General features: G+C 47.4%; 1 non-coding gene across 1 annotated transcript; it reads right to left on the reverse strand.

The window, feature by feature from the left end:
* Window positions 1–7,221: 7,221 nt before the first annotated feature.
* trnag-gcc (transfer RNA glycine (anticodon GCC)) lies at window positions 7,222–7,292 on the reverse strand. Its single transcript has one exon. It is a non-coding gene; the product is annotated as a tRNA-Gly (tRNA).
* Window positions 7,293–7,699: the final 407 nt, after the last annotated feature.

The raw sequence follows: 7,699 nt of genomic DNA on the forward strand, positions 1-7,699 counted from the left end.
TGACGTGTAGCCAGTTCCAACCATCACGGCCCTTGCACCGTGCACCACTCCAGAAAAAGGGCATGACATTCCCCTGGTCCAATCTACAAATGGATTGGGTGGGGCCGCTGGTGAGGTCATCCAGAGGGAACAAATATTTCCTCACGGTTACGTGTGCATTCACAAAATGGATTGAGTGCCTCCCAGCACCCAACGACACGGCAGAGACAACTGCAGTGCTGTTGGTGAACCATGTGTTCAGTCGATGGGGACTCCCCCTGACCGTGGACTCGGATCGGGGAACCCATTTCACAGCTACAGTAATGGCAACCCTGTGGAATATGCTTGGGGTCAAGGCCCAGTTGCATATCTCCTACCACCCTCAATCCTCGGGCCAGGCAGAAAGGGCAAACCGAACGGTGGTTAGTATGCTCAAAAAGTTTGTCTCCACCAGCAGTAGGGACTGGGACATTAAGCTGCCCCTGGTTCTGATGGCCATCCGAGCCACGCCCCATTGCTCTACGGGGGTCCCACCTTTTGAGATGATGACAGGTCGGAAGATGACTCTTCCCCTACACTGTCTTTATGGGGTGGAGGACCTGAGCACGACGGGGGCTGCTACGGCCCATCAGTATGTGTCAGCAAGCACATCTGCAGGCAACCTTTGCTTTTGCCCAGAACAATCTGGGAAGGAGTGCAGAGGGTAGGAAAGCATACTATGACCGAAAGGCAGTTAACCAGGAACTCCAAGTAGGAGACAAGGTCCTGTACTTCCAATTTGCCAAACCCACAGGGGTGGCCCGGAAATTCTTACCCAGTTGGACAGGACCCCACGAGATTGTCGATAAGGTATCACCGGTAGCTTATCGAATTCGGATTGAAAAAGGAAGGCAATCTCTGGTCTATAAGTGGGTGCATCGCAACCACCTCCGGTTGTATCGCCCACCTCAAATGGCGCCGGAGGACACAGAATAGGGTTAAAAGTCTAAACCCGATCAAGAGGGGGGTGCCCCTTTGTAGCTGCAGGTAGTTAGGTACTGTAGTGTAGGTCCTCCTAGGAAAATATATTCAAAATTATAGTGGAACTGTACCATGTGCCTCATCTGTGTTCCAGAATGGGAATCCTAAAACTGCCACGGCTGGTCCTGACAGTGCTGTGGATCGCTTCGACACAGCCCCTTGAAGTTGTGGAACCCGGTCCTCCTACCGGCATAGTCCTGCAGGACGCTCCCGGATTGTTGTTAACAAATTGCAGAACATATACTCAGCGAGTGTATGTGCGGCTGGACCCAAGTGATGTGTTTCGGAAGCACATCAACATGAACAGTAGGGTGTCCCATCATGGCAGGCAGTGGGCTAAGGATGCTGTATGGCATGCCCAGCTAGACACTATACACATGCTCCGCCAGCTGAGGAAGGCAACAGTCAGCCAGGAGGAGATGACAGGCCTCAGCCGCCCCAAAAGGTTCTTGGGGGGTCTGATTGCTGCGGCCTCCACCGTGGGCTCGCTATTTTCAGCTGGTCTGTTTGCTGCTTACACTGTCACCCTGACCACCCTGAGAAGGCAGGTGTCTGGGTTACTTAAGGAAATGCCAGAAATTCAGGACAGGCTGTATCAACAGCAGCAGCGGCTGGAAAGCCTAGGGAAAACCTTACAGGGCACAATATTAGCAGTAAACCTTCATGCAGCAGTGTTAAATAACACCCTCCACACCGTGGGCAGGATTGTCGACGTGTTACAGTGGGATTATGCTTACGTGCAACAGGTCAGGATGCTGATGCAGGATTTGCTTAGGGAGCTTAGTGCCACGATAACTAGCTTAGCCATGGGACAGATTCCAACTTACTTGGTTCCACTGTCCTTAGTAGAAGAAGTACTTAGGACAACCACTTCTGAGATGGTGCAGCCATTACAGGTACATTTTGCATACAGTCTAGGCAGTGCCATTCCTATACATGTCAACCCTGAAGCCAAGGAAATAGGTTTCCTGTTGAACCTTCCCATCGTGAGTGGCAAGGATATCTATAGACTCAAGTCTATATCGAACGTTGGCTTCTGGAGGGGGGACATGCATGTGAAGTTGACCACCCCACCGCTCGTAGCTTACCAGGAGGATGATCCAAATTTGTATCTTGTTCCAAACCTGGAACTGTGTATATCAACCAAGGATATCCACTGGGTATGCCCAAGTAAGCCATTCCTTAGGGACACAACTCAGAGGTTGTGTGGTATCAGAAAGGGGGCTGCCACTGAAAAGTGTAAAGCCACAGTGACAAGCAAAAGTGAGGTTAACGAACCCCAGGTTGAGCAGGTGGGAAAGAAATGGCTGGTCAGCACACCACAGTTAACGGTTACAATAACATATGACAGGCATGATACAGCTACCGAAGTGCAGCTACCCAACCAAACAGTTTTTCTACAAGTTCCTGAAGGAGCGATAGTGCATCTCAACGATTTAGCACTGTATCACCTGGAGTCAGAACTATACGAAACGGAACTCGAGATTGTGGACGCTTTCAGAGGACACGGCATTGACTTGGATGAGAGAATCCAAGAGACAGTAAGTCTTGAGGGTGTACAGGTAGTCGAATTTGTTCTTAACGACACAAACTTAAAAACTACACTGGTAGGTCCCAAGCACAGTCGTTGTGGATCCTCTGGGGCGCTAGGAACAATAAACGTGGTCATCTTGACACTGCTGCTGGGTAGCTGGATCATGGCTGGGGTAATGTGTTGGATGCTGTTCTCTTGTATCAAAGCCTTGCGGGGTAGTTTGAATGAGACAAAGGGAGCAATGGTTTATCACCGAAATCAGGTAACCACTCCCAAACGTCTGCCTGCTGCAGAGCTATCCGATACTGATAGTGAACTGCCGGAAGTTTAAGGTCTAGAGCTAATGATGATGCCCAATGCCTCATTCCTAGGTACCTTATAACTGAGAGCAGGTATACGCAACGTTCTTTCCAACACTATTTCCTGTACAAATTCTCGAGAGGTAATGTGAATATTGGGTGGTAGAATCCACCGTGGTACAACAAACATCACTTAACTCTGTTTTTGTTTTGAAGGCAACAACGCCTCAGGACCTCGTGACCTTCAAAAAGGGGGGATATGTAGCGGCAATGCTTGTTAATAAGACAGAATTAAGCGTTGGTATGCTCCTAAAGGAGGCCCCATCTCACCCTCCATCTCTGTGGTGCAGCCACAGAGAAAGAATTCATGCAAGCTGATTTAAGATGTTTTTCTTTTGATAAGAAGCAAGCTCCCAGACGGGGATGCAATTAGCTAAGCCTGGCTATCATGATCAATGGTCATCCACTGGCGCCTATCTGTCTAGGGAGTGCCGAATGGACATCTGGACTGCATTTCTAAGTGTCAAGAGTAAGTGACTTATATCTCACCTTGACCAACCAATCAGGGACTGGCAGGGCGTGGTAATACCACGTGGGTCTCCAATGCCCGCCAAACTCTCAACCAATCAGCACACATCTGGGTCTTGATCAAAAAGGGAGCGCAAGCTCAGTTCTGGGCTCTCCTTGGCCATTTTCGCGCATCCTCAGAGACAATCACGTGACAACTGCTGTTGTCTGCAAAAGGACTTGGACTTTGTTCTAAGCGCGAGGCCGAGGATCCCGTACGTATTCAGAATTCTACCAACGTGAATGCTCCGCTTGATCAACGGCAGCCTACAGTTGGACCCTCGTCGACAACCTGAATAGCTTATTCAGAAGCAGCGCTGGACCGGGAACGAACCAGCTTCTTCCCAGGCAAAAGAGTGACTTGTGAGGACTCGCGGTCACACTCTGTGCATAGAGACTTTCTACTAGCCAGCCGGACTGCTGGTAGATCCCCTCGGAGCAACGACTGCCCTGCGCGCCGCAGTCAGATTCCTCCGGCCTTCCTACTCCGAGCTGCACCTCGACTGGTTGGCCGGTAGCAAGAGGACGCCGACACAACGCCCATTGGACAACCGCTGCAACAGAGCCTGTCAGCTGGTTTGGTGTTCGTGCCGGGAAATTCCAAATCCAAACACAGTGGATAAGTAAACCCCATGTTCTACATTGCGTCTCGAGAATTTAATTGTACCTCAACACAAGTTGTTATCAATTTAATTCATGAGTAATGTATTTACTTCCGAGTTTAGAGTAACAGTGGGTAATAACACTGATTAGCGATTTGGTAACCGAACGATATATATTGACATATATTCTCTGTTGTGTATCTCTTTGTGTTTGCATCTCTTCGAGATTATATACCTTGTATATTGATAACCCTCACAGTAAGGTCTGCCGCTCGTATCCAGGCAGACTAGTATATGTTTGGTGCACAGTTTATATTAATAAATGTATCTCGTGTATTGAACCCGTGTGTGTGCGTTGTTAGTTGTTCTGACGATTGATTTTCTAAAAGCCCCAACGAACAACCTCGTGATTACTGCTACAATTGATAATTGTCTCAGTAAACCCATCAAACCACTACACTATCAAGACCAGCCATACACAGTACAGTTTATGTACATACAGTAATGTTTATGTTCCTAAATTAATATCGTTTATGACCTTCAGATGCGTTATGCTCCTCTTCTTTTTATGCTCAGCTACTAAAATTTCCCTTTAGTGGTAAAATTCCATATAAATATTCAAAACTAAGCGGATTGAAATGTGCACAGTAAAGACATTAGATGATGAAATCTTTTCACTACCAACCAATGCACCACGAGTGCCCCTGTCGGTCATTTTGGCCAGCCAATCACTTACCGCGGTGCCCTACGGTGCCCTGCGGGTTGGTTACTGTACCACGGGTTTTTACCGCTCATTTTCAATGGCTGCATCTGTAGGTTGTCTCTCGCAGTGTTCAGGAATTGCATTCCGAAACTGAGTCAGATCAAAAGTTGTAAGAAAAGCACCTATGGTGTCGGTTCTAACAGCTTTATTGATTCGATGTTAAAGGCCGGAAATGGGGCACAAGGCACGCGACCGCAAAAAGCGTCGCCATCTGCTTCCAGCTGCAAAATGCCGTTTGCGGACGCTGAAGCATTTGAACTTGAACTTTATTGCCATATGTAACCGGTACTGGTACAATGGAATTCTTACTTACAGAAGGTCTCTCGATTGTAAAACAAGTGTAAAAAACAAGACAAAGTGCAAACAGTGCATCAAGACAATGTACAAACAAACAATAGACAATGTGCAAGTAAACATGTAGACATTTCTTTCCAAGGCAGCGGGTACAAGCGATCTCGCGTTTTAAAACCACCAGGAAAAGCAAAAAGGCACTTTTCCTTGCTTGCGCCGGCACACAACGACGTGAGGAGGACACCGTAGTCAGCAGGATTCGAACTTGCGCGGGGAGACCCCAATGGATTTCTAGTCCATTGCCTTAACCACTCGGACACGACTACAGCGAGCGCTGCCATTGCTGCGTTCTTGCAACAATCTCACATGGATCGCGAGGCGCCGGCGGAAACCTTTTTCAAAGTCGTTCTCCATTAAAAAAAAAACCTTTCCAAAATACAAGCCTTGCAGACAGACACACCTCAGAGGACTTAAGGGTTGCTTCATGTGGGAATGATAAAGTCTCCCCGTCCGGACAGGAAAATGGCACTTTGTTAGACACAAAAAAACAATCAACAACAGACAAATGTCTACAAGCATTTTAGAAGCCGCTCTTGAAATAGCTCTTACATTCGTGTTAGACGCAGGAATCGCCTTTTTATTGACGCTCTTACGAACGCCATGGAAAGCAAAACAAAGCAAAGCAGAGCAGAACAAAACGAACAAAATAAAACCCTCACGTCCTGCACTTGAATATAATGCCATTACGTTCCGAAGCGGTATTGGACGTCATCCTAGCACTGCAACCCGGGGCGTACGGTATATGGGAACGAGCACACGTCACGAATTGTCTCTAATCACTCTCTGCACTGTAAGGCGCCTTGAAGCGTGCACCCTCAGCATTCATCTTTGCGCATCTGTGAAAGGTAAACTCTTGAGCAAACTCTGAACCAGACACTCAAACTCCAGCTAGCATTAGGGGTAGCATTCCCACGCTACTTGAACACTTTGTTTACGCTCAGTGCTGGATTTTGGGAACTTTAGGACGAGTGGGACTTTTCTTCTATCTGTCAATTCGTTTTGTTTTGGAGACTCTTGGCTGTCTGTGTTGTATAGTGCAGCTTAAATAAAACGTTTTCGAAAACTGTGCCGGCTCAAAAGTTGTAAGAAATCCTCTCCAGCTCTTTTAAGTCTCTTCAGTTTTGTCATTTAAAGTGAAACTAGATGTATAACTGGAGCCTCACTTATGCAAATGGTGAGGCTCCAGTTCGACATCTAGTTTTACTTTATATGACAGAAGTACGTCAGACTGTGCCGGACTGGGGGATCACTTCCGGTTATTTTTACCATCTTAAACATTTGAAATCCTCCCCTAGGCAATTGTGACACTTCATCTTGGCTCCACCTAGGACACTCTTCAATCTTCCATCACTTCTCTCTTCTCCCGCAACACTCTCGTCTGTCGGTAGTATGTGGCGTCTGCATTACCACCAATCTCACCACAGCAAGAAAGCAACAGGTTTTGGCAAGAGAGGAGGAGACTGCCTGGCCCGAACAGGGATCGAACCAGCGACTTTGGCGTTACTAGCACCACGCTCAAACCAACTGAGCTAACAGGCCTTGTTCTCACTGTCCTCTCTGTGCTGCAAAAAATGGAATTCAGGGAAGTTTCTTTTGTCCTTCTTTGAATAGAAAGCCCTGCAATTCAGTGTACGGGCTTTCTCGTGCTGTTTAATGGTTCTTCAAAAATTCAAATTCAAATCCTACACTGGCCTGAAGTGCCCCCCCCATTTCACAGCATTTTTCAGCTGATTTCAAATGTACCTAAAGGAGAAGCATTATTGAAGACCATCAATTACCAAGAGCTTTTGTCAAAGGTTTTGGTGGTCACTTTTAATGACCACAGAGAGCTATGACCTCGGTTTTACATCTCATCCAAAAGACAGCGCCTTTTTACCACACAGCGTCTCCGTCACTATACTGGGGCATTGGGACCCGCACAGACCTCAGGGTGAGCGTCCCACCGCTGGCTCCATTAACACCGCTTCCAGCTGTAAGCTTTGCTTTTCCCTGTAGGTCATCCTCATCCGGGTACTGACCTGGCTCACAGCTTCTAAGCTTCAGTGGGTTTTCAGTTGCGAGTTGAAAGGGGATGCAAATGATGGAGCCGCTCGCTGCAAAAGCCACTGCATTGGCCAGGAATCGAACCCGGGCCTCCCGCGTGGCAGGCGAGAATTCTACCACTGAACCACCAATGCACGCTGAAAGGGTCTACAAAAAAGACGCTTTTTTACCACTCTGTGCTGGATGTTGGGTCCCAAGGGAACTTCTGGACGAGTGAGAATTTTCTGCTATCAAAATTTGGTTTCGGAGACTTTTGGCAGCCTACAGATGCAGCCATTCAAAATGCGCGGGCGATACCGCATTATTTTGCGGTACGCTGTACGCAGTCTACCGCAAGCTACCGGTAAATACCGCGAGTTACCGTAAATTCTCCTATAATACGACAAGCAAAATAATAGTATCCGGAATTTCCGCAAGGTGGAGCTAATAAAGCTCAACCTCTCATGTTTGAGCTGTGGCCATCAAAGTCTTTAACGAAGATATTACTAATAGTATTAATAATGAATGACCTTGGACAAGCTGTAAGTGTAAACTCAAAGTA

Source organism: Atractosteus spatula (assembly GCF_055471065.1).
Source record: "Atractosteus spatula isolate fAtrSpa1 chromosome 16 unlocalized genomic scaffold, fAtrSpa1.hap1 SUPER_16_unloc_2, whole genome shotgun sequence".
NCBI classification, from domain to species: Eukaryota; Metazoa; Chordata; class Actinopteri; order Semionotiformes; family Lepisosteidae; genus Atractosteus; species Atractosteus spatula.